The 26,255-nt window shown below is 45.9% G+C and overlaps 1 protein-coding gene across 1 annotated transcript in view; it reads right to left on the bottom strand.

The window, feature by feature from the left end:
• TM9SF4 (transmembrane 9 superfamily member 4) overlaps positions 1–26,255 on the bottom strand; it is a gene marked incomplete in the record, with an annotated part of 2,004,758 nt that overhangs the window by 1,124,518 nt on the left and 853,985 nt on the right.

The following is a 26,255-nucleotide window of genomic DNA, read 5'->3' as shown; positions in this document are numbered from 1 at the left end:
CTAACATTTCTTTCAGAACAAGTTACAGCACACCAGCTAAAATACGGTTTCATATGATGCTATCACATACTTTCAGCTCACAAATACTTGGGATGCTTGCCTACCTTACAATGAATAAATATTTTTCAAAAAGTACTTTGTGCATTGGATGTCAATATTCTGCCATGGTCAATGCAGCTTGCAGTGGCAAAGAGTCAATGCAACAACAATTCTTCTATCTCAAGTGACACATTCATAGTCTGCTATGCGACTGAATATATTCCTGCAAGCTACGTAAATCATTCTCTAAGCCAGTAGTCAGTCAACCCATCAAAGTTCTTCTTCTAAAAATCAAGCGAATAGCTTTACTACCAAGCCAACTACAAAACAGATACACAGCCTTGGAACAGCTAGTAACCCAGCTGCTGAAGGGTTCAGTGACAGAAGTTAAGAATGGGTTGCTGACACACTGGCTCTCCCCATATTTGGAGAACAGAGAGAGTTAAGCCCACTGCAATGTTGGTAATTAGTGGATAAGTGCATGGCATTCATCAAATGGATGGGGGAACACAAGGCTGTGTGACAGATTTGATCACAAGTGCACACTTCCACATAGGAAAGAGCAGCAAGTTTCAAGTGAAGATATGTGTCAGTCACAAAAACAGAAGTCTGATCCAAGAACTAAACCTAATCCGTGACACAACCAAAACTTGCTGGAGGGGTAGATGTGTCCCAGAGATTACCTCTTTGGAACAGACTCACAATTTATGTGAAACAGAGCTCTTCCCTAAGCCTATTCACAAACAATTTGGACCAATGGACAGGAAACCTCAAACTCACCCCAGGCTTGACGCATGTGGCCCTAAGTGTGGCATAAATTGGTTCTAAGGCAGTTAGCCAAGTAACCTTCTATGAAAATTCCCTGATGGCTGTTTAACAGAAGCAACCTTGATTAGCCTTCACCTGTTAAAGGAGGAAATGGGCACAATCAAAGATAGGTGACCATATGGCTGGCAGGCATGGGGAGGGGGCAGGCAGGCAGGCAGAAAAAAGTAAACAAAAAATTATTTTAGTTACCGTCACTTTTATGGAAGGCTGACAGCTAAACTAAACAACATCAAATACTTTAATGACTGAAAACATAAGTACATGATTCTAGTCATAGAATAACTCCATTGCATTACTGAAACATACTACTCTAAAATGACCACTGAAACTACACACTTGGTTCACATCAGTGACCTGATCATCAACACAATACCATTCCTAACTTTTCTAAGAATATCTTCATTATCACATTTCACATCTCAATAATGGGCTTGTGTTGAAAGGCCAGCCCCAGGAAAACAGAACTTTTTAGGAAAATCACATTATGCTATCCAAGTCTTTTCATCAGCTCTTAACTACCTCAGAACATTTTTCAACTTTTTTTTTAATGAAAGTTATGTACTTACCATAATGACAGATCCATGTTGTCCATTCCCTGGTTTAACCTGTGTGCTACTGGATCCAACACTAGTCAATTCCATCTGACTTTGCAAGGCTCCACCTCCCTTATCCACAATCCCCCACTCCTCACCTTACTCTTCAGATCAAGTTTGCCATACATAAGCCACCTCTATCCTACAACTAAACTTACTTAACCAAAGAGGATGTAGGACTCCAAGAATAAGGAATGACAGCCTCCATTACTCAATCATTTCAGAAAGTAAAGTTTGTTGTAACAGGCCAAGGTGGTGGCTGGAAGGGGGGAAGGTTGAACCAGATGGAGACAAACATGCATTTATCTTTATGGTGACTGCATAACTTTTGTATCTGATGTTGTGGACTCAGTCTGGCTTCCACTTGTGGGACATAGTTCCCCAGCTATGAAAAAATCCTTGGAAGGAAGTAAGGAAGGATATTCTGCACAGGAGTGGAGCCAAATGAAGCCCTGTATTTTGACTAAATATCTAGGTTATAATGCAAAACAAATGTGTGATGACCTATCCAAGTTGCAGCTGCACAAACTTCATCCATTGATACTCCAGGAATAAAGCTCTAGAAGTAGCCATCTCCTCCAGGCAAAATGACCCCCTAACATTTGCAAAGAAGTGTCTTAACTTTCAAAGAATTTGCAAACAAAATACAATCTGGCAGCCTCCTGGATAAAGCCACTTTACACAAAGGTGAGCACAACCTGGATTTTGTAAAGGAGGGAAAAACTGACTGAATTGGCTATGGGCCTTGGTGCAGTCCAAATACAATCTCAGTTGGTACACACATCAAAACAATGCAGAAGATATTCATCTTTGTATGAGAAAGTGGGAAAAACAGGGAGAAGTACAGCCCCCCTTCAGCCAAAAAGGAAGGGTTCATGCAGAGAGACCCTGTTTTTGGAGAATACCAAATAAAGAGAAGAATCAAGAGCTTGCAACTCAAACTCTCCTTGCCGAAGGAACAGACACCAAAAACAAGGTCTTCCAAGAGAACAGCCTCAAGTCAGAAGTTGCTGAAGGTTCAAAAGAAGGACCTGCATTACAAATGGCAAATTCCAAGGGGGGACCAGATCGTGAACTGAGGGATACAACAAAAGGGTTTGTTTGTTTCTTTCGGCTTTTCCCGGTTAGGGGTCGCCACAGCGGATCTCCGGTCCACTAATGATTGGCAGTAGATTTTTACGTGCCGAGTTGCCAGCCCTGACGCACAACCTTCAATGAAGGTACACCCATTCACGCATGTCTACAAACAGAAGACGCTCTAGCTGAGAATTGAACGGGACAACGTCTTGCTGTAAGGCGACAACGCTACCGCAGCAGCACCACCGCAATAGTGGATACAGCAAAAGGGTACCTTTGAGAAAAGCCTTGGAAATCTTAAGGGAAGACAGAGGAACAGTGGCCCTGCCAATGTGGAAGTTAGAGATGGCTACAAATAGACCTTAATGGTAGATAAACTAGAACCTGACTGAAACAACTCAAAGAAAATCTAAAACAGATTCTAAACGAGCAGAAAAGGGATAGAATCCAAGAGACTCCAAACTGCAAAACGTCTCCACTTGCTGGAATACACTTTTCTAGTTGAACATTTTTGAGATGAGAAAATGTAAACTACAGCCTCTGAAAGCATGGGATTTCTGACCTTCAAATGATAAATGAGATCTGGAATGGGATTCACTACTCAATAGGGATACTTCAGAAGAAGCCAATAGAAGGGGGGACCATACCTGGATGAGGCCAGAGAGGTGCTATGAGGATCACAGTCGCTCTGCAGCAGGCTGCCTTCTGAAGAAATTTTTACAATCAGGGAGACAGAAGTCCCAGGAGCCAATCAAATGTCAAAGCATCCCTGGGCAATCCAACTATCCTGGAGGAGGAAAGTACAGTTGTGTACCTACCATAAATGTAGATGTTAGAGTGTATTCACTGTTGCAGTCATTACTCTTGGGTTATCCTGCTGGCAGGCTACCCACAGTCAGCCTGAATTCCAAAGTCCTGGTCCGGCGTCGGTTGCTGTCGCCTCTTCCCTGACGTCAGTGCGCCAGGGGTATAAAAGATGCAGCAGACGCCATTTTCTTCAGTTTTTCTTGCCCCAGATGTCAGGTGCCCCCAAAAGGGTAGGCTAAATATATATATTATGCCAATAAACATATATGTAGTAAAGAATCATTTCCTTCATCTACAAGCAAATTCACCACATAGGTTGTATAGAATAGAGAAGTACAGATAAACCTCAGCAAAAGAAAGGGGGATGGTGGGTAACCTGGACTGCAACAGTGAATACACTCGAACATCTACATTTATGGTAGGTACACAACTCTACTATGTTCATCGTGTTACACTGTTGCAATCATTACTCTTGGGTTGAATCCCAAAGCTGAATATGGGTGGCTGAGCTAAATAGGGTTAGGAGAGGCTATGAGGCCCTGCAGCACTGCAGTGGCAAAGCCTGCTCTGAATTTAGAGTAAAGAGGTAAGTGGTAGTACCTTGTAAAAGTGTGCACTGAGCTCCAAGTTGCAGCCTCTAAAATGTCTTTGGTTGATACTCCTCTGAGGAAGGCTGCTGAGGTGGCTGCTGCTCTGGTAGAATGAGGCCTAATACCCTTAGGCACTGATTTGCCATGCTGAGAATAGCAGAAACGGATGCAATGACCTATCCATTTAGAAATAGTCTACCTTTCCTTGTGATCCTGCAGCATATGACACTAAAAGTTGCTCAGTCTTTCTGAAAGCTTTAGTTCTGTCCAAGTAAAAGCGGTGCTGCCTGTGTATGTCCAAAGAATGCAGAATTTTCTCACCCTTGTTCTGTGGGTTTGGATAAAAGGTAGGCAAGTGAATGGTTTGGTTGAGGGCCACACTGGACACTACCTTAGGCATAAATGTTGGGTTTGTCCTCAGAGAAACCATGTCTGGATTAAATATGATAAAAGGTTCCACAGCCATGAGTGCTTGTAACTCCGAGACTCATCTTGCAGAGGTTATTGCCAGTATCAGAGCCGTTTTCCAGGATAAGAATTTTATATCAGCTGTTGAGGCTGGCTCAAAGGGAGGCAGTGTGAGTTTTTCCAAGACATAATTGACGTCCCATGCAGGTATTGGTGCTCTCCTTGGAGGTCTTATATTTTTGGCCCCTCTGAGGTACTGCCTTATTAGAGGATGAGAAAAGACAGGAGGTTCCGCATTGTAATGGGCTGAAATGTCAGAGGCATGAATCTTAATTGAAGAAAAGGAAAGGCCTTTGTCCAGCATCTCAGTTAGGTATTGTAAAATCTGAGGGATATTTGGTACATATGTGTCAATGCCTTGTTCCTGGTTCCAAGCACAGAATCTCTTCCATTTTTCTGCATAAGATTTTCTGGTACTGGGCCTCCTGGCCTCCAAGATAACATCCATAACAGCTTTTGAAAGAGGAGTGTTCTGAATGGCTACATTATCCACCATACTGCCAGATTTAAGGTCCTGAACTGACTGTGCAGGATCTGATTGTTTTGTTGGGTCAGCAAGTGGGAAGTTTGAGGCAATATCCATGCTGGGCCTTGAGACAAGCTCTTTAAGATTGGATACCAGTGCTGGCGTGGCCAATCTGGTGCAATCAGTATCATTTTTGGCTTCTCTTGTCTGACCTTTAGGAGTACCTTGGGAAGGAGAGGCAGCGGAGGAAAGGCGTAGACTGTTAGGTTTTTCCAGCTGAAGGATAGGGCATCCACTCTCCATGCTTGTTTGTGATAAATTCTTGTGCAAAATCTCTGTAATTGGCATGATCAGGTAGTTTCTGTTCCTTTAACCAAGCATGCCTTCTAATAACAGAACCTGTAACTGCGGCCCTGCAAGAGGTCTCCAGTGAATCAACCACACTGCAAAGTATGCTTTCCCACTTGTTCAGTTGCATGCAATAAATCCTGCAATTCCTTGTTCTCTGAACATTCAGAATTTGTCAACATTTTCTGTTTAAGCAGTGACATTAAGTATTGCTGATATTTAAGCATATGAAAAGTACAGTTTTGTACCTACCATAAATGTAGATGTTCGAAGATCCACATTGCTGCAGTCCTTACACTTGGGTAGTCCGCTGTCCTCGGTCGGCCCGAATATCAAAGTATTAGGCTGACGTCGGTCAAGGCGCTTAAGACTGACATCAGGACGTCAGGGTACAAATGCGCATGACCGATGTCATATCCTCAGTCTTTTCTTGCCCCAGATGTCAGAAGACCCTAAAAAGAAAGGTCAAAACCAAAAGACAGCAAAAACCAACCAACCACCCTTGCACTAATTATATGTACAATATATACAATATACACAATATTTACAACCCAACCCACACAACCGCCTCTAACTACAGAGTGGAAGGAGGGAGGGTAAATTGGACTGCAGCAATGTGGATCTTCGAACATCTACATTTATGGTAGGTACAAAACTGTACTATGTTCTTCATCTCACATTGCTGCAGTCCTTACACTTGGGTAGAATCCCAAAGCAGAGGTGAGGGAGGATGGCAAAACTATAAAGCAGTAGGAGCTGCCAAAATGCCCTGTAAAATTGCAGTGGCAAAACCAGCCCTAGATTTAGAGTAAAGTGGAAGGTGATAATGCTTAGAGAAAGTATGCACTGAACTCCAAGTAGCTGCCTCCAAAATATCTTTAGTTGCCACCCCCCTTAAAAAAGCTGTAGATGAGGCCTAATCCCAGCTGGAATCTCCTTACCATGATGGGAATAACAGAAAGCAATACAAAACCCAATCCACTTAGAAATAGTTTGTTTTGACACAGGCTTGCCCTGAGAACCCAAAGCAAATGAAACAAATAACTGCTGAGACTGCCTGAACCCTTTAGTTCTGCTCAAATAATATCGCAACTGCCTGTGTACATCCAAAATGTGCAAAATCTTTTCCCCTTTATTTTGGGGGTTTGCATAAAAAGTAGGCAAATGAATAGTTTGGTTTAAAGCCACACTAGAAACCACTTTAGGCATAAAGGAAGGATTAGTACGCAAAGATACCCTATCCTTATGGAAAATTAAGAAAGGCTCAACCGCCATAAGGGCCTGTAATTCAGAAACCCTTCTTGCAGAGGTAATGGCCAACAAAAAAGCAGTCTTCCATGATAAATATTTCAACTCGGCAGTAGCTGCAGGCTCAAAAGGTTGTAGAGTGAGTTTCTCCAACACAAAATTGAGATCCCAAGCAGGAGTACGAGCTCTACGTGGGGGTCTTATATTCTTTGCCCCTCTAAGGAATTGCTTAAACAAAGGATGAGAAAACAATGGTGGGTCACAGTCATAGTGAGCAGAAATTGCTGCACATGAACCTTAATAGAAGAGAAGGACAAACCTTTGTCCAGTAACTCAGTAAGATATTGAAGAGCCCCACTTAAATTAGGCTCAGAAACATCAAATTCCTTTGCTGTACTCCAAAATAAAAATCTCTTCCACTTATCTGCGTACACTTTCCTTGTACTAGGCCTTCTGGCCTCCAAAATAACATTCAAAACTTGCTGTGGAAGCTGAGACCCTCCAGGGTTCAAAACAGAATATGCCAGGCTGTTAGGTGAAGAGAGTGAAGTTTGACATTGAGTAAATGACTGTTCTCCTGAGACAGCAGGTGTGGAATCGAAGGCAAAGGCCATGGAGGCTCCCGTACCAGACTTCTCAGTAATGGGTACCAGTGCTGTCGAGGCCAATCTGGAGCTATTAAAATCATCTTTGGCTTGTCCTGTCTGACCTTTAGGAGTACCTTTGGGAGGAGAGGCAGAGGTGGAAAGGCATACACATGAAGATTGCTCCAATTGAAAGAAAGAGCATCCACTTTCCAGGCTGTGGGATGAAACCTTTTTGTGCAAAACTTTGGCAGCTGGTAATTTAGTGGAGAAGCGAACAGATCTATGTCTGGAGTTCCCCATGACACTGTCAATTTCTGAAATACATGAGGATCCAATTTCCACTCGTGGGGATCCATAATTCGTCTGCTCAACACATCTGCTAAGGAGTTCTGTGCTCCCGGCAGAAACCTTGCCTGAAGATTTAGCTGTAAACTGAGAGCAGTCTCCCACAAAATCATTGCTTGCCTGCATAGAGGATAAGAATGTGTTCCCCTTGCTTGTTGATGTACCACATGACAGTTGTGTTGTCTGTTAGAATCAACACCTGCCCTGGAAGAAGTAAATCCTTGAAAGCTATTAATGCAAATTGGACTGCTAACATCTCCTTCAAGTTGATATGTAGATGTTGTAGTCTGGCAGGCCACGTGTCTTGTATCCACTTTCCATTTAGATGAGCTCCCAAGCTTTGTCTGAGGCATCTGTCGTTAGAATCTGACTCGCCTCTGGCGGGTCACAGAGAGTCCCTTGTTTAGGTGACATTCCTGAGCCCACCACAAAAATTCCTTTTGAATGCAAGGTATTATCTGAATGACAGTGTCCATATCCTGGCAGTGCTGTGTCCAAACATTTTGAGATACCATTGTAGCTTCCTCATATGCAGTTTGGCATTGGGAAGCACCAGAATACAAGATGCCATGAACCCCAAGGCTTGAAGGACTGTCCTTGCAGTCAGCCTGGACTGATGAGACAATTGATGGAAGTAAAGGGAAAGATTCTTTTGTTTGTCCGGGGTCAAAAGGCCATCTGGGATGCTGTATTCAGTCTCACACCCAGAAAGCACATGTCCTGAGAGGGTACTAGACTGGACTTTATTTCGTTCACAGAATACCCCAGGCATCTTAGCACTGCTATCACATATTGCAAATGATGAAGAAGTTCGTCCCTTCCTTGAGCCAGAATCAGGCAATCGTCCAAATAAGGATAGATCTGTATTCCTTTTAGCCTGAAGAAAGCTATCACTGGAGCCAGAACTTTCCTGAACACTCTGGGCAGTAGATAAGCCAAAGGGCAATGCAGAGAACTGATAATGAGAAGTCCCAGCCGAAGCAGATACTTCCTGCAACTTAGCCTGATAGGAACATGAAGGTAAGCCTCCTTGAGATCCAGAGTCACCATCCAGTGATCTTTGCCCAGCAGAGGTAAAAGCTGTTGTAGCGTCAACATTTTGAACTTGGGAATGTCCAGATAAGTGTTGAGGATAGATAAATCCAAAATTGGTCTCCACGTGTTCCCCTTCTTTGGTACTAGGAACAGGCGAGAATAAAATCCTAGGCCCACTTCTGGCAGAGGGACCGGCTGTATGGCCCCTATTTGAAGCAGCAGAGAAATTTGTTTGTGAGCCTCTATTCTTTGCTGAGGAGGAATGTCTGGCATGCCTTTGAAAGGAGGCAAGGTATGGAAATAAAACTTGTAACCTTGGTGTATGATATCCAATACCCATCTGTCTTGGGTAATTAAACTCCAATTTTCCTTGAAGAGTGCCAACCTTCCTCCCAAAGGTGCTGCCAGGCAGAAGGCTCTGGCAGCTGAAAAAATGAGTCATTGGGCCTGTTTACGAAAGGACTGGCCCCTGCCCTCACCGAAGACTGTGCAGCTCAACTCCCTGTTCTAGGCCTGAAAGAGCCCTGAGCTCTGCCTACCACGTCTAGATCTACCCCTAGACTGTGAATCATAAGAATACGTCCACCCCTTAGCAGGCCAATTCCTACTAAACCGGAGGCTGGACTTGCAAAAATCTTTAACAGTCTGCATAGACTTAGCCTTGTCTTCCATTTTCTTTAAGACTGCCTCCACAGGTGAACCAAACAACACATCAGACTGTAAAGGAGCATCTAAAATCCTTGTCTTAACATGGTCAGATAAATTCTGATCCCTCAGCCAGGCGTGCCTGCGAAGAACTGACCCAGTGGCAGCCACCCTAGACGAGGCCTGTACAGCATCAAAACCACATTGTAAAGAATGCTTACCCCACCTGTTCAGAAACATGTACCAAATCTTGTAATTCTTTACACTCAATACCTTCCTTAGAGCATCTACCTTAGACTTCAATTGAGAAAGTAGATAGTTTTGATATTTCAACATGTGAAACTGGCAATTCAAAGCCCTCATAGCTAAAGTGGAAGAAGTATAGACTTTCTTTCCCCATCTATCCAAAGCCCTGACCTCTTTATCTGGAGGAACCGGATTTTTTACAACAGAGGCCTTGACACCCTTAGGTCCCTGACTAACAGTTTCTGGGTCCGCCCTAGGACTCTTATAAAGATATTTATGAGCTTCAGGCACCCTGTAATACCTATCCGGTTTAACAGGAGCAGGAGGCAAAGAATCAGGATTAAGTGAAGCCTCTGCAAACACATCTTCCACAACATCCAGAACAGGAGGTATAGCCAAAGGCCTATGCTGGGGTAAAAGCAAAAATTCCCTAAGCCTTTTCCTGGAATCAGAGAAGTCCTGACCTTCCCACTTAAAATGTTCCCTCATGGAATGAAGAGTCTCTGAAAAAGAAAAATCCTCTGGAGGAGAAGCAGGAGTAGAATCATCCACATCAGAATCAGAATAAGGAGAATACTCCTGCAAGTCTTCAGCCGAAGACTCTGAAACATCCGAAGCCAGCTCAAAACTCCCCAACTCTGGTTCCACCCTAGGCCTCTTATCAGGAGGGGGCAAAGAATCTCTAATCAAAGTAATTAAATCTTCTGCCATTTTAAGCATATGCTTCTTGGGCACAGATCCTGATGAACTAGGAGTGACACCAACAGAAGCTAAACCTGGCCTGCCTCTGGGAGAAGCCTTGGAAACAGAAGGAGAGGGCCTAACCACCCGAGGAAGGGAGGGGAGTACAGTAACCTGAGAAGCCCCTTCAGCCTGACCTGCCTCCTGAGAGGCCACATCCTGCAATAACAAAGTCTCCCCCTGGGACTCCAGAGAAACCTCCGGCGGAACCACGGTTCCACTGACACCTCTAAAGAACGGCGTCCGATGCGGGCGACTCTTCTTGCCTGGGTTTAGCTGCTTTGTCTTTGCGCTTCTTGAAGAAGCGGCGTCGGAGCATCCGGCGGCATATTATACACCGCTTCGAAGACCAACCTGGCACAATCTAACCTTCGGCAATAGTGCTTATTGAACCTAGCACAAAGCGACACCCAACAACGTCGTGCTCAGGCCCCAAACAAGGAATACACAAAGTATGATAATCTCTATGCGGTATCTGTTTCCCACAAGAAATACAGTTATTCACTTTTTCTGACATCCGGTAAACCACTGAGGCAAGAAAAACTAAAATATTCCCCAACGGGTACCAAATCAACTTTGACTCGGTCTGAAACTCGAATTGAAAAATTTCAGAACGCCAGCGGCACTTACAGCGCTGCTTCTGCATCGGACCATGCGGCAAAAGACTGAGGATATGGCGTCGGTCACGCGCATTTGTACCCTGGCGTCCTGGTGTCAGTCTTAAGCGCCGTGACCGGCGTCAGCCTAATACTTTGATATTCGGGCCGACCGAGGACAGCAGACTACCCAAGTGTAAGGACTGCAGCAATGTGAGATGAAGAACATCTGACAATTTAAAGCACTTACAGCCATGGTAGCAGAAGTGTATACCTTTTCCCCATCTGTCTAGTGCCCTAGAATCCCTATCAGTGGGGACAGGGTTTTAGCAGTGGAAGCTTTGACCCTTTGGGACCCTGAGATATAGTTTCTGGGTCAGCAGCGGGGTTCTTATATAGGAATTTATGAGAATCTGGGACCCTGTAGTATCTGTCAGGCTTAGCAGGTGCAGGAGATAAAGAGTCTGGGGACAGGCCCGACTCTGAAAATACATCATATACAATGTCTAGAACAGGTGGAATAGCAAGGGGCCTGTGCTGAGGTAATAGCAGAAAGTCTCTGAGTCTTTTCTTAGATTCTGAGTAATCTTGGCTTTCCCAGTGGAAATGCTCCCTCATGGTATGCAGAGTTTCCCCAAAAGAATAATCCTCAGGAGGAGAGGCTGAAGGAATGGATTCTTCAGCATCAGAATCCTCATAAGGAGAAATGGAATAATCTTGCTCAGAAGAGGAATCAGAGGAAATAGAAACCTGATTAGAGGAATCATTCTGTCTCTTGCCTAGGCCTCTTATTAGGAGGGGGATGGGAACCCCTGATCAAAGTAATTAGGTCTTCGGCCATTTTAAGCATCTGTTTTTTAGACACTGTAGTCCGAGTAGGAGAATGCTGTACTTGTTTCCTTGTCTTTAGAGCTGCTTTAGTCTTTGCTGTTGTAGCTGAAGATGGTTTAATATATAACTATGTAGGTCTTTAGACACGCTCAGAAGCAGATGCCTGCTCAGCAGCTCTGGACCCATCTGAGGGAATGATGTCCGAGTGTCCAATACCTTGAGTATCCAGAGGCCCAGTCGGCTCCACGTGGGAGTCGGAAGTGGCCTGTGGCTCTGAGGTAGCGGGCGCCAGGGGCTGCGAAAGCACCTCACTGAGAGCCGGCGAACCGGCGACTGGCCTAGCGGAGGCCTCGTCGTCGGTTTTGGACCTCGGATGCCTATCCTTGTCCTTCTCCTTGCGTTTTTTGTAAACTCCGGTCGTCGGCTGTTCCGACGGCATTATGTAATTAAACCTTCGGCCAAAATAATGGAATGCAAAATCGAACAGACGCTTAATAGTGCGTTGGTTAAATCTAGCACAAAACCGACAGCTAGCAACGTTGTGGTCGGGGCCTAGGCAAGGAATACAGTAAGAGTGAAAATCCTTGAGGTATTTGCTTCCCACAAGAAATACAATTGTTAACTTTTTCTGACATCGGTGTGGAGCAAGAAAAAAGTTTCCCCAATGGGGTACTTAGCTTTAAAGAAGACTTTGGTTCCGAAATTCAGATTTGAAAATCTCAGGAGTCGGCCGACAGGCACTTGCAAACTGTTTCTGCTTTGGGCACCGCGCAAGAAAGACTGAAGAAAATGGTGTCGGCTGCATCTTTCATACCCCTGGCACACTGACGTCAGGGAAGAGGCAACAGCAACTGACGCCAGACCAGGACTTTGGAATTCAGGCCGACTGCGGGTAGCCTGCCAGCAGGATAACCCAAGAGTAATGACTGCAACAGTGAAACACAATGAACATCTAAGGTGTAATAGCTGTTGCACTTGGCGTTCGATGGGAAGGGGAAAAGTCTCAACCTACAGTGCCCCAGCGCCAAAAAATCCAAGCCACAAATCTTGGATTAAAGGATCACTCAGAGAAGCAGAATGCTCCTACTGAAACTGTCAGCCAGAATGTTGGACTTCCCTGGGATGTGCGTTGTAACCAGAAACTTGGTCGGCTTTTCCCGGTTAGGGTCACCACAGCAGAACTCCGGTCCGCTAACGACTGGCAGTAGATTTTCATGAACGCCGATGTGCCAGCTCGACATTCAACCCTCAACGAAGGAACACCCATTTACGCATGTCTTTCGAATGCCCACCCAAACGCAGGGAGGACATGCAGACTCCACACAGAAGGCACTCCCCGCACTCCAGCTGGGTATCGAATGGGAGAACCTCTTGCTGTGAGGCAACAACACTACTGCTGCACAACCACGGATCTGCGTTGTAACCAGAAACTGCTGAGAAGAAATAGCCCATTGCCAAACCCTCATGGCCTATCAACAAAGAGGACATGAATGTGTTCTTCCCAGCTAGTTGAGACACCAGACAATGGACATATTGTCCATCTGTACAGCAATCACACCTCTATGAAGGGCATCCTGAAAAGCCTGCAATGCAAGCAGGACAGCTCTCATCTCCAGGACACTCGTGGATGTCTGTCTCTGCAGAAGACTAAGACCCTTGAACATTCAGTCCTCCCCTCAATATGTCCCCCCCACATGAAGAAGGGAGGCGGCTGTAGTGACCGTGGCCAAGGGAGTTGGAAGAACAAATGGTCTCATGTTCGTCACTACAGAAGACTGTAACCATCAACAAATTTGATGACACAAGCCTTTATTAACTGTACTGGAAAATCCACTGGTGAGTTAGAAAAGACCACTGAATGGCCAGATTCCATTGCAGAGCCCTCATACGATATCTGGCTAGAGGAACCAATCCTTTGGATGCTGTCATGTGACCCAAGAATTTAAAAAAGTACAGTTGTGTGCACTTACCATAAATGTAGACGTTAGTGTGTATTCACTTGTTGCATTCCTGACTTATGGGATTTCTTGCTTTGGAAGTCCTTTGTCGGCCTGACTACAGAGTACAAAAATTCCCTCCTTACTGGACTGACAAGATGCCCTACCCTGACGTCAGTATGGTTGGGTATAAAGGGAGCCAGCAGACGCCATGACATCAGTTTTTTCTTGCTCCTAGAAGGTAGGAGCCCCACAGATGAACCATAATGAGCCCGACAGATGAACCTTGGGCAAGGGACGAGGTTAGAGGAAAGGTGGTAGGGGTAGGGCATCCCTGCACAGGCTCCTCTGGAAGAGGACAACCACATAAGCTGTTACTTTAAGGAGAACAGGAGGGATGGAGGGAGGGAGGGAAAAAAAAGACTGCAACAGTGAATACACTCAAACATCTACATTTATGGTAAGTGTACACAATTGTATTATGTTCTTTGTATTTCACTGTTGCAGTCCTGACTTGTGGGATGATTCCCAAAGCTGAGATGAATGTGGTAGTTGCCTTATGGAGAAGAAAGGATGCCCTGCAAGGTAGCACTGGCAAATCCTGCTCTGGACTTGGATAAGGCTGACAGGTGGTAGTATTTGGTAAAGGTATGCACAAATGACCAGGTAGCTGCTTCCAAAATATCTTTGGTAGGTACTCCCCTCAGAAATGTAGTGGAGGTAGAAGTGTCTCCTAAGAGATTCAGGGGGCTTTTTGCCATGGTAAGTGTAACAAAAGGAAATACAGTGGGCGATCAGCCTGGAAATAGTTTGTTTGGAGACTGGTTTTCCTTCAGAGCCCAAGGCAAAAGAAACGAATAGTTGTTTTGATTTTCTGAAATTCTCAACTCTGTCAAGGTAGTAGAGAAGCTGCCTGTGTTCATCCACAGAGTGAAGAATTATTTCCCTCTGGTTCTGTGGTTTAGGGAAAAAAGTAAGCAAGTGTGTGGCTTGGTTCAGGGAAGTGTCCATGACCATCTTAAGCATAAAGGGTGGGTTAGTTCTGAGTGATCCTCTTCTGGGTGGAATAAAAGAAAGGGTTCTACTGCCATGAAGGCTTGCAACTCTGAGACCCTTCCAGCTGAGGTGATAGCTAGTAAAAGAGCAGTCTTCCAGGACAAGAATTTTCAGCCAGCGGAAGTAGCTGGTTCAAAGTGGGTTAAGGTCTAATTTTCTAGAACAAAGCTGAGGGTCCCAAGGAAGGGAGGGGATGCCTCCTGTGAGGTCTGATGTGCAATACCCCCTTAGGAACTCTTTCATTAGGGGGTGGGAAAAGATAGGAAGAATGGTAGGGATGCGTGCTGAAATGGCAGAAGCGTGTATCTTAATGGATGAAAAGGATAGGCCTTTGTCCACCAAGATAGCTAGGCAGTCCAAAATGGCTGAAATGCTGGTTGAGACAGGGTTGAGGCCTTGCTGCGGACACCAAACAGAGAATTATTTCCTCCTGACAGAGTATTTTTTCCTAGTACTGGGTCTTCCAGACTCCTTGATGATATTAAGCACCTGACTACTCACAGTGCTCAGGGTAGAATTTTGTTGAATTAACCAGGCTGTCAGTTTGAGTGTATGCAGGTTGGGGTGCACGAGCTTTCCCTTTGCCCAAGTCAGCAGATTCACACTCTGAGGTAACTACAAAAGTTTTTTTCTTTGGTTAAACTCAGTAGCAGTGGGTACCAGTGTTGTCTGGGCTAGTCTGGAGCTATGGTAGCAAAGAGGTCTATTTGAGGGGATCCTAATTTCTGGACTTTGCTGAGAAATATTTCCTCGATATAGTTACCACTTGTGGGGATCCATAAAGTGTCTGCTGAGGTGGTCTGCTAGAGTGTTCTGAACCCCAGGAAGATACCGAGCCATCAGGTGCAACCCCACAGTATCGGCTGTCTCCCAGATCTGCATTGCCAGCCAGCAAAGGGGGTAGGAGTGGGTGCCTCTTTGTTTATGTACCACATGACTGTTATGTTGTCTGTTTTGATAAGTAGGACCCTTTGTTTCCAGTGCTCCTTGAAGGCCACCATGCCCTTCTGTACTGCCATCAATTCTTCCAATTTACGTGCTTGTGTCTAAACTGCTCTACCCATTTGTCCTAGGACTGGAGGTGCTGGAAATGGGCTTCCCAGGCTGTGACTGATGCATCCATGGTTATGGTTTGGCTTTGAGGGATGAAACTGAAGGGGAGACCTTGGTTCTGCCAACCTGCTCATGCCTAGCATGCCAGTTCTTCCCTGAGGTACTGAATTAGCTGGCTTTCTGTTTCCAGAGACAGAGTCCTGGCACCACAGATTCTTGAGGTACCACTGAAGCTTCATGTGTAGCCTGGTCAGAGGGATCATTAGTATACAAGATACCATTGTAGCCCAGTACTCTGAGGAATTCCCTGGCTGAAAGGCATCGTCTTCGTATAATGTCCTGGAAGTACTGGGTTAAGAAGGAAGCCTCATCCGGGGGAAGGATGGCCTTCTGGAGGGAGGAAACCAGCAGAGCCCCCAGGAAAACTATCCTGGTGGAAGGGTTTGTGTTAGATTTGCTGAGGTTTATGGGGAACCCTAAGGAAGAGAGTATGGTCTGGATGAAGGCCAAATCCTTGAGTTGTTTTGTCTGACTCGTGGCTTGAATGAGGCAATCATCCAGATAAGGGTAAATTTGGATGCTTCTCATTCAGCAGAAGGTGATGACAGGGACCAAACATTTTGCGGACACCCTGGGACCAGCAGACAAGCCAAAGGGAAGTGCAGAGAATTGAAAGTGAATGGTACCTGCTGTGAAGTGAAGAAACCTTCTGCAGGATTTTTTTATAGGAATGTGTAAAGTAGGCATCTTTCAGGTCTAAGGGACCATTAGAGCCAGAGGAGTGATCAAGGGAAGAAGCTTTTTGAAGAGTAAGCATTTTGAATTTTGGAACTATGAGGGACTGACTGAGGATGGACAGATCCAGGATAGGGTGCCAAAAGCCTTCTTTCCTGGGGACCAGGAATAGCCTAGATTAAAACCCTTTCCCTATCTGGTGGTCTGGTATTGGTTCCACAGAGCCGGAGAACACAGGTTGTGAATCTGAGAAATGGCATATGCTCTTTGGTTTTGTGGCACATTGGGGTAGCCCTGACAGTCTTAATGGTTCTTTGAAAGTGAGCTTGTAGCTGTTTGGGATTACTTCCAGAACCCACTTGTTGGAGGTGATGAAGGCCCAGCTTTCCTTGAATAGGAAAGTCTTTCTCCTATGCTGTCTGCAGTTGGGGAAGAGTCATTGCTTATCTCTGCTAGGGCGAAATGGCCTATCTCTGCTAGGGCCCAATGGCCTATAACGCCCAGTTGGTTGTTCCAGAGGACCACTGCCTTAACCTCTGAGATTGTTGTTGCTGTCTAGGAGACCCTTCACTTGAGTTTTCCTCTGGGGGGCACTTGCCTTAACCTCTGAGTAGTTGATGGACTTTGCAAGAAAAACTAAAATATTCCCAGGATTTGCAACTTGACTCGGTCTGAAACTCAATTTGAAAAATTTCAGACGCCGCACTTGCAGTGCTTCTGCATCGGACCATGCGGCAAAAAGACTGAGGATATGACGCCGGTCATGCGCATTTGTACCCTACGCCTGATGTCAGTCTTAAGCGCCTTGACCGACGTCAGCCTAATACTTTGATATTCGGGCCGACCGAGGACAGCAGACTACCCAAGTGTAAGGACTGCAGCAATGTGAGATGAAGAACATCTGACAATTTAAAGCACTTACAGCCATGGTAGCAGAAGTGTATACCTTTTTCCCCCATCTGTCTAGTGCCCTAGAATCCCTATCAGTGGGGACAGGGTTTTTAGCAGTGGAAGCTTTGACCCCTTTGGGACCCTGAGATATAGTTTCTGGGTCAGCAGCGGGGTTCTTATATAGGAATTTATGAGAATCTGGGACCCTGTAGTATCTGTCAGGCTTAGCAGGTGCAGGAGGTAAAGAGTCTGGGGACAGGCCCGACTCTGAAAATACATCATATACAATGTCTAGAACAGGTGGAATAGCAAGGGGCCTGTGCTGAGGTAATAGCAGAAAGTCTCTGAGTCTTTTCTTAGATTCTGAGTAATCTTGGCTTTCCCAGTGGAAATGCTCCCTCATGGTATGCAGAGTTTCCCCAAAAGAATAATCCTCAGGAGGAGAGGCTGAAGGAATGGATTCTTCAGCATCAGAATCCTCATAAGGAGAAATGGAATAATCTTGCTCAGAAGAGGAATCAGAGGAAATAGAAACCTGATTAGAGGAATCATTCTGTCTCTTGCCTAGGCCTCTTATCAGGAGGGGGATGGGAACCCCTGATCAAAGTAATTAGGTCTTCGGCCATTTTAAGCATCTGTTTTTTAGGCACTGTAGTCCGAGTAGGAGAATGCTGTACTTGTTTCCTTGTCTTTAGAGCTGCTTTAGTCTTTGCTGTTGTAGCTGAAGATGGTTTAATATATAACTATGTAGGTCTTTAGACACGCTCAGAAGCAGATGCCTGCTCAGCGGCTCTGGACCCATCTGAGGGAATGATGTCCGAGTGTCCAATACCTTGAGTATCCAGAGGCCCAGTCGGCTCCACGTGGGAGTCGGAAGCGGCCTGTGGCTCTGAGGTAGCGGCCAGGGGCTGCAGCACCTCACTGAGAGGCGAACTGGCGACTGGCCTAGTGGAGGCCTTGTCATCGGTTTTGGACCTCGGATGCCTATCCTTGTCCTTGTCCTTGCATTTTTTGTAAACTCTGGTCGTCGGCTGTTCCGACGGCATTATGTAATTAAACCTTCGGCCAAAATAATGGAATGCAAAATCGAACAGACGCTTAATAGTGCGTTGGTTAAATCTAGCACAAAACCGACAGCTAGCAACGTTGTGGTCGGGGCCTAGGCAAGGAATACAGTAAGAGTGAAAATCCTTGAGGTATTTGCTTCCCACAAGAAATACAATTGTTAACTTTTTCTGACATCGGTCTGGAGCAAGAAAAAAGTTTCCCCAACGGGGTACTTAGCTTTAAAGAAGACTTTGGTTCCGAAATTCAGATTTGAAAATCTCAGGAGTCGGCCGACAGGCACTTGCGAACTGTTTTTGCTTTGGGCACCGCGCAAGAAAGACTGAAGAAAATGGTGTCGGCTGCATCTTTCATACCCCTGGCACACTGACGTCAGGGAAGAGGCGACAGCAACTGACACCAGACCAGGACTTTGGAATTCAGGCCGACTGCGGGTAGCCTGCCAGCAGGATAACCCAAGAGTAATGACTGCAACAGTGAAACACAATGAACATCTAAGGTGTAATAGCTGTTGCACTTGGCGTCAGGGGAAGGGAAAAGTCTCAACCTACAGTGCCCCAGCCAAAAATCCAAGCCACAAATCTTGGATTAAAGGATCACTCAGAGAAGCAGAATGCTCCTACTGAAACTGTCAGCCAGAATGTTGGACTTCCCTGGGATGTGCGTTGTAACCAGAAACTTGGACGTTCGGCTTTTCCGGTTAGGGTCACCACAGCAGAACTCCGTCCGCTAACGACTGGCAGTAGATTTTCATGACCCGAGGTGCCAGCTTGACGTTCAACCTTCAACGAAGGCACGTCCATTTATGCATGTCTTTCGAATGCCCACCCAAACGCGGGGAGGACATGCAGACTCCACACAGAAGGCACTCCCGCAGTCCAGCTGGGAATCAAACGGGAGAACCTCTTGCTGTGAGGCAATAACACTACCGCTGCACCACCACGGATCTGCTTTTAACCAGAAACTGCTGAGAAGAAATAGCCCATTGCCAAACCCTCATGGCCTATCAACAAAGAGGACATGAATGTTCTTCAGCTAGTTGAGACACCAGACAATGGACTTTCATCTGTACACATCCATCTATGAAGGGATCCTGAAGCCTGCTGAAGTAGGAAGCTCCTGCGTCAGGACACTCTGTGGAGTCATGTCTCTAGCAGAAACTAGATTCCCTTGAAATCATCCTTCAATATGTCCGAACTGAAGAAGGAAGCCTTAGGATGGCCTGGAGGGAGGAAACAAAAAATGTCTCTGTTTAAACCCTAAGAAGACATGAACTCCAAATCTTAAAAGTTTTTTGTCTGACCACTGGTGGTTGAAAGGTACCACTGAATTGGCAGTTCCATTCAGCCAATGATGACAGGGACCAAATTTTGGACACCCTGGGACCAGCAGACAAGCCAAAGGGAAGTGCAGAGAATTGAAAGTGAATGGTACCTGCTGTGAAGTGAAGAAACCTTCTGCAGGATTTTTTTATAGGAATGTGTAAAGTAGGCATCTTTCAGGTCTAAGGGACCATTAGAGCCAGAGGAGTGATCAAGGGAAGAAGCTTTTTGAAGAGTAAGCATTTTGAATTTTGGAACTATGAGGGACTGACTGAGGATGGACAGATCCAGGATAGGGTGCCAAAAGCCTTCTTTCCTGGGGACCAGGAATAGCCTAGATTAAAACCCTTTCCCTATCTGGTGGTCTGGTATTGGTTCCACAGAGCCCGGAGAACACAGGTTGTGAATCTGAGAAATGGCATATGCTCTTTGGTTTTGTGGCACATTGGGGTAGCCTGACAGTCTTAATGGTTCTTTGAAAGTGAGCTTGTAGCTGTTTGAGATTACTTCCAGAACCCACTTGTTGGAGGTGATGAAGGCCCAGCTTTCCTTGAATAGGGAAAGTCTTTCTCCTATGCTGTCTGCAGTTGGGGAAGAGTCATTGCTTATCTCTGCTAGGGCGAAATGGCCTATCTCTGCTAGGGCCCAATGGCCTATAACGCCCCAGTTGGTTGTTCCAGAGGACCACTGCCTTAACCTCTGAGATTGTTGTTGCTGTCTAGGAGACCCTTCACTTCGAGTTTTCCTCTGGCTGGGTTTTGATTGGGAGGGAAAGGATCAATGCTTAATGGGAAAATTCCTACTGAACCTAGGTGACTGGACTTGGAGGACGTCTCACAGTTTGCATGGACTTTGCTTTATCCTCCATCTTTTTTCAACACAGCCTCAGCCTTTGGTCCAAATAGGAATCCTTATCCAGTGGAGCATCTAGTAGTTTACATTAGACATGCTCTAGTAATGTCTGTTCCCTAAGTCGAGCATGCCTTCTGATAACCAAGCCAGAGACATCAGCTTGGGTAGATGCCTCCAGGGCTTCATATCTGCAGTGCAAGGAGTGCCTAGCTACCTAGGAACTGGAAAGGCACAGATCCAGCAATTCCTTGGCGGTGTTCCTGTCCTCCAGGGAGGACATATTTTCCTTCATTTATCCAAAATACTCTGCTGGTGTTTATCATATGGAATTGGTAGTTGACAGCCCTCATGGCCAAGGTAGAGGAATTGTAAACATACTTCCCAAACTTGTCAAGGGCCCAGCTTTCTTTGTCCTTAGGTATGGGTTTTTTTTTTGAAGTACTAGCCCTACTCCTTTGGGGCTCAGAGAGACAACCTCTGGGTCAGCAGAGTAAAACTGGTCTGGTTTATGAGGGGACTGGGGAACAGAATCTGGGTTGAGACGATTCCATGAAGACATCTTCTACCACTTCCAAAACTGGAGGGACAGCCAAGGGTTTGTGCTGTGGGAGATCAAGGAACTCCCTTCACTGTCTTTTAAGATTGGGAGCATTCCTTTGCCTGCCACTGGAAAAACTCTCTCAAGGCATGCAGTATCTCCGCAAAGGTAATGTCATCAGGGGATGCAGCAGAAGGTAAAACTTCTTCTGAATCAGGTAAGAAAGAGTTCATTTTCAATGCAGAGTCCTCATCTGAATAAGGGGGTGCGGAAAAGGTCTCTGGTGTAGGATCTCTTCCTTTTTCCTGCTGAAGATTGGGGGGGGGGGTGCCTGCCTCTGACTAAAAAATAAGGTCCTCAGTCAACTTGACCAAATCCTGCTAACCTGCGAGGTGGGAGATAGTAGGCCTAGGCACAGGACCCGAGGTTGATCTCTTTCTAGGTGTAGCTTTGGCCTTGGGCCAGTGCACATCCGCTACTCTCATGCCAGTCTGTTTGAAAGAAATAATCAATGTTGGCAGATGCTTTAACAGGACATTGTCAGTTGAGGATTGTCCTCCGGAAGCAGAGGTCTGCAGAGCGACTCCGGACCTGACTGATGAACAGAATGCCAAGGCCTGAGTTGAAGATGAGGGACCCGACAGCATGCTGGACTCTGAAAGGGTCTCAGAGGCCTGCTCCACCACCTCTCTTGCTGAAAGGGGTTGCAAAGGTATGATAATGAGCCTTGGGGGACTGGTGTACAGAGAGGTTGCTGTCTGAGGCCCTAAGTTTAGGTCTTTCATCCTTCACTTAGGGAGCCCAACCTCACGATGACTGATGGACGCCATTGCTCGATGGGAAGTGGATTGCTTGACTAAGGTGTTTAGACAAGATTTCGGCCCTACGCCTTATAGTCCTAGAATTGAAATAGGCACACAGACAGCAATTAGGGACATCATGGATTGGGCCTAAACAAGTGAAACATAAGGCAAGAAAAGTCTCTGTGTGGGATTTGTTTAGCACTGCGGAGACAGTTGTTTACTTTATCTGACACGTAAGAAAGAGTTCCCCAACGAGATCACACAACACTACCTACCCTAACACTAAGTAAAGGGTAAGGGAAAGCAAAATACAAGACCAAAAAAAAGTCGTACAATAAACTTTCCAAAAGGATATGCCAGAGCACAGCTGGATCGAGATGCTGACAAGACTGGCAGCAAACTAGATCGGGAGTTGAGCAGGGGACTGTAGGTAGGGAGGCACACTGACGTCAGGGAAGAGGCGACAGCAACTGACACCAGACCAGGACTTTGGAATTCAGGCCGACTGCGGGTAGCCTGCCAGCAGGATAACCCAAGAGTAATGACTGCAACAGTGAAACACAATGAACATCTAAGGTGTAATAGCTGTTGCACTTGGCGTTCGATGGGAAGGGGAAAAGTCTCAACCTACAGTGCCCCAGCGCCAAAAAATCCAAGCCACAAATCTTGGATTAAAGGATCACTCAGAGAAGCAGAATGCTCCTACTGAAACTGTCAGCCAGAATGTTGGACTTCCCTGGGATGTGCGTTGTAACCAGAAACTTGGTCGTTCGGCTTTTCCCGGTTAGGGTCACCACAGCAGAACTCCGGTCCGCTAACGATTGGCAGTAGATTTTCATGAACGCCGATGTGCCAGCTCGACATTCAACCCTCAACGAAGGAACACCCATTTACGCATGTCTTTCGAATGCCCACCCAAACGCAGGGAGGACATGCAGACTCCACACAGAAGGCACTCCCCGCACTCCAGCTGGGTATCGAATGGGAGAACCTCTTGCTGTGAGGCAACAACACTACTGCTGCACCACCACGGATCTGCGTTGTAACCAGAAACTGCTGAGAAGAAATAGCCCATTGCCAAACCCTCATGGCCTATCAACAAAGAGGACATGAATGTGTTCTTCCCAGCTAGTTGAGACACCAGACAATGGACATATTGTCCATCTGTACAGCAATCACACCTCTATGAAGGGCATCCTGAAAAGCCTGCAATGCAAGCAGGACAGCTCTCATCTCCAGGACACTCGTGGATGTCTGTCTCTGCAGAAGACTAAGACCCTTGAACATTCAGTCCTCCCCTCAATATGTCCCCCCCACATGAAGAAGGGAGGCGGCTGTAGTGACCGTGGCCAAGGGAGTTGGAAGAACAAATGGTCTCATGTTCGTCACTACAGAAGACTGTAACCATCAACAAATTTGATGACACAAGCCTTTATTAACTGTACTGGAAAATCCACTGGTGAGTTAGAAAAGACCACTGAATGGCCAGATTCCATTGCAGAGCCCTCATACGATATCTGGCTAGAGGAACCAATCCTTTGGATGCTGTCATGTGACCCAAGAATTTAAAAAAGTACAGTTGTGTGCACTTACCATAAATGTAGACGTTAGTGTGTATTCACTTGTTGCATTCCTGACTTATGGGATTTCTTGCTTTGGAAGTCCTTTGTCGGCCTGACTACAGAGTACAAAAATTCCCTCCTTACTGGACTGACAAGATGCCCTACCCTGACGTCAGTATGGTTGGGTATAAAGGGAGCCAGCAGACGCCATGACATCAGTTTTTTCTTGCTCCTAGAAGGTAGGAGCCCCACAGATGAACCATAAGGAGCCCGACAGATGAACCTTGGGCAAGGGACGAGGTTAGAGGAAAGGTGGTAGGGGTAGGGCATCCCTGCACAGGCTCCTCTGGAAGAGGACAACCACATAAGCTGTTACTTTAAGGAGAACAGGAGGGATGGAGGGAGGGAGGGAAAAAAAGACTGCAACAGTGAATACACTCAAACATCTACATTTATGGTAAGTGTACACAATTGTATTATGTTCTTTGTATTTCACTGTTGCAGTCCTGACTTGTGGGATGATTCCCAAAGCTGAGATGAATGTGGTAGTTGCCTTATGGAGAAGAAAGGATGCCCTGCAAGGTAGCACTGGCAAATCCAGCTCTGGACTTGGATAAGGCTGACAGGTGGTAGTATTTGGTAAAGGTATGCACAAATGACCAGGTAGCTGCTTCCAAAATATCTTTGGTAGGTACTCCCCTCAGAAATGTAGTGGAGGTAGAAGTGTCTCCTAAGAGATTCAGGGGGCTTTTTGCCATGGTAGGTGTAACAAAAGGAAATACAGTGGGCGATCAGCCTGGAAATAGTTTGTTTGGAGACTGGTTTTCCTTCAGAGCCCAAGGCAAAAGAAACGAACAGTTGTTTTGATTTTCTGAAATTCTCAACTCTGTCAAGGTAGTAGAGAAGCTGCCTGTGTTCATCCACAGAGTGAAGAATTATTTCCCTGTGGTTCTGTGGTTTAGGGAAAAAAGTAAGCAAGTGTGTGGCTTGGTTCAGGGAAGTGTCCATGACCATCTTAAGCATAAAGGGTGGGTTAGTTCTGAGTGATCCTCTTCTGGGTGGAATAAAAGAAAGGGTTCTACTGCCATGAAGGCTTGCAACTCTGAGACCCTTCCAGCTGAGGTGATAGCTAGTAAAAGAGCAGTCTTCCAGGACAAGAATTTTCAGCCAGCGGAAGTAGCTGGTTCAAAGTGGGTTAAGGTCTAATTTTCTAGAACAAAGCTGAGGGTCCCAAGGAAGGGAGGGGCTGCCTCCTGTGAGGTCTGATGTGCAATACCCCCTTAGGAACTCTTTCATTAGGGGGTGGGAAAAGATAGGAAGAATGGTAGGGATGCGTGCTGAAATGGCAGAAGCGTGTATCTTAATGGATAAAAAGGATAGGCCTTTGTCCACCAAGATAGCTAGGCAGTCCAAAATGGCTGAAATGCTGGTTGAGACAGGGTTGAGGCCTTGCTGCGGACACCAAACAGAGAATTATTTCCTCCTGACAGAGTATTTTTTCCTAGTACTGGGTCTTCTAGACTCCTTGATGATATTAAGCACCTGACTACTCACAGTGCTCAGGGTAGAATTTTGTTGAATTAACCAGGCTGTCAGTTTGAGTGTATGCAGGTTGGGGTGCACGAGCTTTCCCTTTGCCCAAGTCAGCAGATTCACACTCTGAGGTAACTACAGAAGTTTTTTTCTTTGGTTAAACTCAGTAGCAGTGGGTACCAGTGTTGTCTGGGCTAGTCTGGAGCTATGGTAGCAAAGAGGTCTATTTGAGGGGATCCTAATTTCTGGACTTTGCTGAGAAATATTTCCTCGATATAGTTACCACTTGTGGGGATCCATAAAGTGTCTGCTGAGGTGGTCTGCCAGAGTGTTCTGAACCCCAGGAAGATACAGAGCCATCAGGTGCAACCCCACAGTATCGGCTGTCTCCCAGATCTGCATTGCCAGCCAGCAAAGGGGGTAGGAGTGGGTGCCTCTTTGTTTATGTACCACATGACTGTTATGTTGTCTGTTTTGATAAGTAGGACCCTTTGTTTCCAGTGCTCCTTGAAGGCCACCATGCCCTTCTGTACTGCCATCAATTCTTCCAATTTACGTGCTTGTGTCTAAACTGCTCTACCCATTTGTCCTAGGACTGGAGGTGCTGGAAATGGGCTTCCCAGGCTGTGACTGATGCATCCATGGTTATGGTTTGGCTTTGAGGGATGAAACTGAAGGGGAGACCTTGGTTCTGCCAACCTGCTCATGCCTAGCATGCCAGTTCTTCCCTGAGGTACTGAATTAGCTGGCTTTCTGTTTCCAGAGACAGAGTCCTGGCACCACAGATTCTTGAGGTACCACTGAAGCTTCATGTGTAGCCTGGTCAGAGGGATCATTAGTATACAAGATACCATTGTAGCCCAGTACTCTGAGGAATTCCCTGGCTGAAAGGCATCGTCTTCGTATAATGTCCTGGAAGTACTGGGTTAAGAAGGAAGCCTCATCCGGGGGAAGGATGGCCTTCTGGAGGGAGGAAACCAGCAGAGCCCCCAGGAAAACTATCCTGGTGGAAGGGTTTGTGTTAGATTTGCTGAGGTTTATGGGGAACCCTAAGGAAGAGAGTATGGTCTGGATGAAGGCCAAATCCTTGAGTTGTTTTGTCTGACTCGTGGCTTGAATGAGGCAATCATCCAGATAAGGGTAAATTTGGATGCTTCTCATTCAGCAGAAGGTGATGACAGGGACCAAACATTTTGCGGACACCCTGGGACCAGCAGACAAGCCAAAGGGAAGTGCAGAGAATTGAAAGTGAATGGTACCTGCTGTGAAGTGAAGAAACCTTCTGCAGGATTTTTTTATAGGAATGTGTAAAGTAGGCATCTTTCAGGTCTAAGGGACCATTAGAGCCAGAGGAGTGATCAAGGGAAGAAGCTTTTTGAAGAGTAAGCATTTTGAATTTTGGAACTATGAGGGACTGA

Source organism: Protopterus annectens, chromosome 12.part0, assembly GCF_019279795.1.
Source record: "Protopterus annectens isolate FY-2018-M chromosome 12.part0, PAN1.0, whole genome shotgun sequence".
NCBI lineage: Eukaryota > Metazoa > Chordata > Ceratodontiformes > Protopteridae > Protopterus > Protopterus annectens.
This window is presented reverse-complemented; position numbering and strand designations above follow the sequence as displayed.